At 40.5% G+C, this 8,547-nt stretch overlaps 1 long non-coding RNA gene across 1 annotated transcript; it reads left to right on the top strand.

Moving 5' to 3' along the window:
* Positions 1 to 350: 350 nt before the first annotated feature.
* LOC112195193 lies at positions 351 to 1,746 on the top strand. Its single transcript, XR_005808677.1, has 4 exons — positions 351 to 447; positions 546 to 609; positions 849 to 950; positions 1,348 to 1,746. It is a non-coding gene; the product is annotated as an uncharacterized LOC112195193 (long non-coding RNA).
* The last annotated feature ends 6,801 nt before the right edge of the window (positions 1,747 to 8,547 follow it).

Below are 8,547 nucleotides of genomic sequence, written 5' to 3'. Positions count from 1 at the left end.
CTTCATATGCAGCATTTGCTTTGAGTTGTCATATTTTATTGGAATTAGACTGTTGTATCTGTATTGTGATCGATTCTACAAATGGGTTTGTTATATAGGTGTTCTTTGTGGACTGATTGTTACTTTCTTACTAATGTTCTATAGTGATTATAGGAACTTCCGGGCACAATTACTAGCTAATGCACATGCAGCTTTCTAATTGGACTTTCTAATGACAGGTTGATGTACTTTCCAAGGGGACTAATTTTAATTGTATTGGTGATTGGGTTGTGGAGGCCACTGTAAAGTAAGATTAGTTTGCATGCGCATTTTCTTCTACTTATTTATATAGTACATATCTAAAAGAGTTTCCCTTGGTGCTTGTTTGTTTGCAATGTTATGAGCATTCACCTGATGAGTGCAAAGTCTTTGGTTGGAGTAGTTGGAGTTGCACAAAAGGAAAAGAAGGTATTTACTTCTCAGTATATGTGCATCTGCATTTTTGAAATAACATTAAATTGACCAAAGCCATTCAAACTAAGTTCTTTGATTGTTTTTTGCGCCAGGGGCGGGATGTGTATGTTATGGTGAGCTTCTTGATGGGAATTCTGGAAGTTTACTTAGTACTGAGTATGTGGTTTTGTCAAGTGAATTTAACACTTTCAGATGAAGAATTTTTTACTCAATGCCACTGCTTTTGGAGTGTATAGTTTTTATGAACTGCTGTGAATTTTATTGATTCTCAGTATATGACTTCACATTTTAGATTTTAACTCATTGACTGAATTGTTGCAAAGTGTGCTGGATTGAATGTTTGCTGGATTGAATGTGTTCTCTGATTTAAATTGGATTGAATGTGGTTTTTGTAGGCAGCAAATCCATGCTCCAGCTAATTTAATAAAGGGCACACACCAAATGCTTTCACAAGCAATATAGTGCTTTTAACAGATCACACAGTTTTGCTTTTCTGGGTAAGCTTGAATGTCACTGCCATCATATTTAGATCTTAACACAATTTGATTCGATACCATTTGATTTTATGGATATTTATCGCTTATCTTTGAGCTTCTGGTTTGAATGAAAGTTGAATCGTAGACTCAATGTTAGTAGTCTTAAGTTTGATATTTGGTTCTTGAGTCTATTTAGTTAGAAGTGTGATGCAACATTTAGCATTTTTACTGCTGTGGTTATCTTACCTATTGACTAATGATCTATTCTGTCAGTTTAAATAATTTCCAAGTAGTGGCTTGGGTAAGATCGGGGTTTTATTTTTGTCGCTGCTTCGTATTGCTTGGAATGCTAGAAGATTTCTATTTGAACTATTCCGTATGAGTTTTTTGATTTGAGAGCACAACGTTTTTATTGCAGGCCATGCAAATACTGAAAGGCACTTTGCATTGTGTCTTCATCAAGATTGGGTATCAAGGTGGGCTTTGCTTAAAAATTAGGATCAAGAAGGTTGGTATGCGGAGATAATAATAAAGGCATACGGAGAAAGCTTGCCTTGACCACACTGCGTAAATAGTACTATCGTATCCAGTAGTTGGTGACTTATTTTGGTAACCTCCTTGATTGTACAAGATAGACAATATTACTTGCTAGATTGAGGTTACTTTTGGTTAGGATTGCTGGATTTGATCATATCTGGATATGGATACGTACTTTTGGAAATGTTTTGGATTGGCAATGTAAGAACAGATGACATTGATATATGACAATGTTATATTTTGGATTTGTTCAGGATATGAATGTTCATATTTGCAACAATTGTGCAAAGTTAATTCAGACAACATATATAGGTCAAATAACTGTAGTTTCCAAAGGTATCATACAACTGAAGGGTTCATAAAACCATTGTCTGAGATCCACTCATACAACACATCTAAAAACAGCAAATAATACATGTTGTCTGAACTTATTTCAGACAACAGATATAGCAAATTGATGTCGTGTGATCTCTATTCCGGTAACATGTATAATAAAGTTACTGTCGTCTGATATTGAAATCAGACAACAGATATAACAATAATATGTTCATTAAGATTCATTTCAGACAACAGAAATAACAAATTGATGTTGTGTGATCTCCATACCGGTAACATGTATAATAAAGTTACTGTCGTCTGACATTGAAATCAGACAATAGATATAACAATAATATGTTGACTAAGATTCATTTCAGACAACAGAAATAACAAATTGATGTTGTGTGATCTCCATAAGACACAACTAAAACAACAATGACTGTTGTTGGAGATTCATTTCAGACAACAGTGTCATTATAACTGTGTGGTGTGAAATTCATTTCAGACATCATGTAGTTGTGTTGCTGTTGTATGAGATTCATCACACACAACACAGTTTTCCTAAAACTGTTGAGGTAATATAACTTTTCTCAACAGTTAATAAACCAACTGTCGTGTGAGTTTGTAACAGACAACAGTTAAACCTAATTATTTTAATTTGGAAATATTCAGATGACACATACTTAGCTATATGTGTTGTGTGAATTTTGAACAGACAATGGTTTTTAACTGTCGTCTGAATGAGGTCAATCAGACGACAGGCTACTAGACAACATCAGCTTTTTCATTCAGACTACAGTTAATGAACTGTCGTCTGTTTAACTTTGTGGTATAGTGTTACCATATAAGACAGTTCCTCATCTCTTCCAATGTCATTGTCTGCATCTTTATCAAAGGAGTAAGTTGATCAAGGTTAGGTACAACTACAGCTCAAAGTTTGAGGGCCCAGAGTCATGATTGCATTGATTCTGTTGGTCTATCATTTTCTTTTATTATTAACCAAGAAGATGCATTCTGCAAAAAGCAAAAGCATATCTCAATTATTTTTCTTTTCTTGTATGACAAAGACTATTTGATACAAAAATCAGAGGGCATCTCTTTGCTTTCACTACCGATAGTGGAGGGCATGGTAATGGTGATGGGTGCTATCATGGTCTCAGCATTTATGAACTTGGCCTAATCAAATCTATAATTTAGATAGCGTATGGACAAATTCACATCCAAATCCATGATAAGGAATTGGGTTCAGCATGATGTGTACGGCTCCTAGCTTTATCATTGTCCTTCGGATATCTTCTGAATCTTTCTTCAAATGGAAGTAGTTGAGGAACCAAACATTGGTTTGAGCCACGCCATTATCCCAAGGAGGGGCAGACTTCAGGGAAGAAAAAAGAGGAGGAACGGAGCCCCCGCCCCCCCTTTACATGGAAGTGGCAGAGGAATACAACATAGGCTTGGCCAACGCCATTATCCATGAGAAGGGGAGACTCCAGTGAAAGAAAATTGAGCCTCCAAGCCCCCTCAAGTGGAAGCAGCTATGGAATCCAACGTCGGGTTGAGCCGCACCATTATCTACGGGAGGGGCAGAGAGTGAAGGAACTGAATATCGGCTTGAGTCTCTGCGCCCTCTTCACCCTTGGCAGCCACCATTCTCTTAGCATGAAGTGTGGGAACGGCCATGAGGTGGCTCATACCCATTACTTCAGCAAATCCATGCTCTCCTTCCAAGATTCTGTCAATGTTCAGAAGAGAGAGCATGAGTAGAGGGTGACCACCAAATCCCTTCTAATCTGGAGGAGTCGGTCTGGTCCGACTCCAGAAGAAAGGGATTCAAGGAAGGGTCTTTGGCCTCAAAGTGGCTTTCATCCCTTCCCCGATTTGCTCCAAGTGGGGGATCCTAACAAAGATGATCTCGCATACCCAAAGATCCCACACTTTGAGCCTCCTCGTGTTTCTAAACCAATCTGAAGCCTGGCATTTTCCATCTAAACTTCCAGAAGGCCGAAACAAAGGGTTGCCTGAGATTACGCCATAAGGCCTAACCTAGGCATGAGATTACGCCATAAAGCCTACAATTTAGAGGTTAAAGGCCATTTCATGAGGAGAAGATTTGTGAAGAAGGAGAAAGAGAAGCAAGGCCTGAAAGGCCATTTCTTGAATATTTCAGAAGATTTGTTATGAGTATTCCCTGCCTAAAATACAACTATTTATAGGGACTTCAGGCAAATCCCCACCCTTGGATGGATGGTTAAAGAGTCAAACCAATGTCAGTAAATCGAGATTAGTGATTCCAAATCTCGGGAAAAAAAGGGACTAGTAGCATATAAGGAGCGGTTTTCGAGGAGTTAGCTATTATTAGAGGATTAATAGCACGTGAGGAGACCGAACAGTTTTCGAGGAAGCCTACAGAGATTGGCCCGTGAAGCTCAATTTCAAGCAAAGTTCCTCCATAAGGAGGTTTGCCGCAATGGCACCAGCTTCGGCCTGAATGGCCCGTTCTCTGACACTGGCCAGGTTATGGCCCATTTCTTCAGAAGCAGCCAAAGGTTCATCGAGTTGGGCTTCTTTTGCAGCAATCGCATTCTCAACAGAGAGCCAGCAAATAAGGCAGATACTTGCTGCTATACACATGGCGAAGCTACCACCAAGGAAGAGAAGGATCCTTATTCGCGATTAAAGCAGTCTCTTTCGCATGGGGGGCACGCTAAAGTTCTGATCTCCTACAACCTACCCAAGTTTTGCCAATTCACTGCATACCAGACATCAGATACACGGAGGGCAATAAAGTTGGCAAAGAAAGCGTCAATTCATGACAAAAGCAATTCAGATTGTGGCATTCAAGCTTTATGGCCTATTTAGAGGCCTATATGGAATCAGTCAAGAACTTTTCCTTGCGGCGTCGAGCCAGCCTCGGGTGGAGCGGCAACTAAGGGATGAGATTAAGGGTCTCCAGGGGGAGCTGGTAGATGCCAAGGGTAAGCTGGTGGACGTTGAGTGTCGCCTGACCAAGGCGGAGTGTGATGCCCTGGACGCCTGCGGCAAGCTGAAGGTGGCCATCGACCAGCACACTGAGCGGAATGACTAAATATCTTGCTTGGAGAGGGAAGTCGCTCTGCTGAAGGATCAAGTGGCGGTGAAGGATAAGAAGGTTGAGATCCTTCAGCAGGAGTCTACCGCTAAGGGCTCAGAGCTGAAGAAATTGGAAGATAAGGTCGCCCGGCTGCAGGCTGAACTTGGTCGTGTCGAGACCACCGTCGTGGAGGCGTTCAAGCAGTCCGCCACTTACAAGCAAGCCCTGACTGAGGTGGCGAAGGCTGGTGCCACAGCCAATCTGGACCTGCTGAAGTAGAAAGGCGCCATCGACTGGGTTAAGGCTTCGCAGCCTGTGGGGACGTCGTGGTGGCCGCCAGTGCCAGTAGGAGGGTCTGGCGTGGGTCAAGCGGGCGGGGCTCGCTCTAGTAGCGGGGAAAGTGATAGACGTCTGGCGGGCGACTCCCAGTGGACTCCACCTTCTACTCAGTCCGAGATTTCCCGCGCAGACTTCATGGCCGCCCACACTCGAGCTGATGGTACTATGGTGATGTCGAGCCCTACTGCTCGTGGGTTCGATCAGACGATCCGCCTGGTCAAGCCACAGCCGCCACCGGCGGGTGAGGATGTTGTCGCGGCTACGGAGAACCTGTGAAGGCTGCTGTACTTTTGTGATGCCCCTGAGGCTTTTTTTTTTTTTTTTGTGCCGCTGAGGCCTTTTGTGTATGTACTTGACAATATTTTTGGGCCGGGAGTCCTGACCCTTTATATATGAAGTATTTTGTTTGAACCTTTTGCAAATGTGATTGCTAGTGAAATTATTTATGCATGCGCTTGTACCGCTAGAGTTCTGACTTGGGCTTTTGTTAATCAACTAAACATTAAGGGAATTAAAATTGTTCCAAGTGCACGATGTAGCGGACGTGGTTAGCCAAATATTTTTGCCGTTGCCAGTTAATTCTTGTGCTTGGGCTTAGAGACAATGGTTTGAATAATTCCTCGTTTCATTGATAGCTGATAGATCAGCGTTTACAAAAGCGGGGTTGTACCCGTTGGGTAGCTTCCCTTAGCTAAATATTGAACAAAAATTTAGCTAAGTCAAGATGCTCTTGGGTAGAGGCACAACTATTTGTAATAGTACCGAAGGTGTTCGGTATTCCAAGGGTGGGTCGTTGTGATGTCATCCTTGTCCATTAAGTAGAAGGTGTCGGGGCTAACGACTTCTACAATTTTGTATGGTCCTTCCCAAGTTGGGCGGAGTGCCGTTGGTGGCGGAATTACCTCTTTCATCACCCAGTCCCCCAGTTGGAGATTCCGGGCTTTGACCCTAGCGTTGTAAAAACGCGACACTCGTTGTTTGTTTTGCAAATTGTGTAGATGGGCCACTACTACAAAAACTGCATCACACAACGGTGGAAATCTGTTGTGTGATGTGGACCATGTCTGTCGTCTATCTCGATGTTGTGTGATGAGCACACTCACGCAACGGTGAAACACCGTTATCTGAATATCATAGACACAACGCATTGCTTATAACCGTTGCACCAATTCTGCGCATGCCAATGCCAAAAATTGGATGCGGCGCATTTTCGATGGTGATCAGACAACAGAAGTAAGCACATGCTGTTGTTGGTTAACTTCTCACACAACAGAAAAATAACACTCAGACAACAGAAGTAAGTACACGCTGTTGTTGGTTAACTTATCATACAACAGAAATATATGGCGACTGTTGTTGGTTGTTCCTTCACACAACAGGTATCATAAGTAACTGTTGTATGTGTGAGGCTCAGTGTTGAATTCTTCACAAGTCATACAACACATTGTTTCTATACCGTTGTGTGATTTAACATTGGACAACTGATACCCATTTATTCTGTTGTGTGAGTACTAATGTGACGACATAATTTTATAGATACTATTGTGTGATTATAAGTGGTTTGTTGTGTGATTGACGACATGCGTATTCATACAACGTAATTTAATTTACTATTGTTCGTTCATTATCGATTATTTAGCTGGAATATTTGCACAAAAATAATGCTCTATATATTAAGTACTGAAGTACTCTAATTCAAGCATGTACCAAAAGAGCTAGTATTTATCAATCATCCATACATTCATCTATACCATGTAACAAAAAAAGAAAGCATTCTAGCTAGCTTGATGGCTGCTGCATTCTAGCTAACAATTAAAAAGAGCAAAAGCTGATACAATATAAAACATGCACATATGCAGTTGCTGCATGTGAATATATGTATCAGCATAACTTAACAAAATGCTTTCGTTCAACCAATTTGATGGCTCCTTCCAACTCTCCTGCAAGATCTTTAAGTGATGGGTCGAGCACTCATTCTCAATGCAGGGTAGCCTTTCGCTTATTTCAGCTCTCTTACTTGCAAACAACAAACTGTACAGGTCATTTCTGTCACCAGACCACATGAGGATATACCACTAAAGTTTCAAGCTTGATAATGAAAATCAATACTTCCAAATCCAAACTTACAGTTCTATCAATATAAATGAAAGAACATACTTACATTTGAATGTGCAGTGAAGTTGAAGTACCAATTTCCAGTGTTCAGATTACCAATTTCCCTAGTGTTTAGATTACCAATTTCCAGAATTTTGATTCACTTATACAAATATACAAGACTTTGGGGTGAGGAAAGAGCTTTACCTTTTCTATACCTTCAATAGATGAGCTCTTTTGCTTCAGCATTTGTTTGGTTCTCGCCTTTCTTATACTCAAGAGGACAATCAAGAAGCATGATCCGCGGATTGACAATCTTTCTTCTCATTTTTCCAGGAGCAATGACATCTTTGTTAATCATTACTCCTTTCAGAACCACTGAATCTTCCAAATGGCCACCAGGAACCTTCTCAACCTTGATGTACTTTTTAATATCCACTTCTCGTAAACCCTAGCCGAGGTCCACTCCAACTATTCTAGTGGCATCAAGGGCTAAATCCTGAGTACACAAAAAAAGAAGCAAATCAATCACATCAGCTTAACATAACTTTCATCTTCCTACAGGAAAAGACCTTTATACTTGGAAATCGATAAACATTTATCTGGAAATAGTACTTACAGCAATTAAATCTCCGAACTGACCAGTGAACTTTGTACCGATACAACATTTATAGTAACGTAATTAAACATCTAGTAAAGCCTCAATCATGCTTTCAATATGTATCCTTTTCAAAGCAGTGCCCCCTTGAATCAAATCTCCCACCTATTTATGTAGCAAAATATAACTTTGCCGCAAAAAGTTTAACAGGTACTTATCAATACCAAAAAGAAATCTCTTGTTCATCAGATCTTAACAAAAAGATTAATATATATATATATATATATAATATATTAGTACTACACATGCAGCACATTGCTTTAAAACCACAGCTCCTCCAGTTGAGTGACCAAAGAGGAAGCACGGTGCTCCAGGGTTCTGTAATCTAATCTTTTCCAAGAAATCCCCCTATTGAACTTACAGTATCAGCAACAACATGGTCAAGTGAAGGAACATAGCCATGCAATCCATCACTGCCACCATGACCTCCCACAAAGGAACAAGAAAACACTATAAATACAGTTCTAAGTCCTAACGACTTACGAAATCCTTTAGCATAAAAAATAACTCATCAAGAGTAACATCTAGAATTAGTAGCAGCGTTAGCTCATAGCATAACTGTTATTACAAGAATGACAGAAGATTACATCCTTCGTTTGCTG

Source organism: Rosa chinensis, chromosome 3 (genome assembly GCF_002994745.2).
Source record: "Rosa chinensis cultivar Old Blush chromosome 3, RchiOBHm-V2, whole genome shotgun sequence".
Taxonomy (NCBI): Eukaryota; Viridiplantae; Streptophyta; class Magnoliopsida; order Rosales; family Rosaceae; genus Rosa; species Rosa chinensis.
Note: the sequence above shows the minus strand (reverse complement) of the source record. Positions and strands in the feature narration are given on the sequence as shown.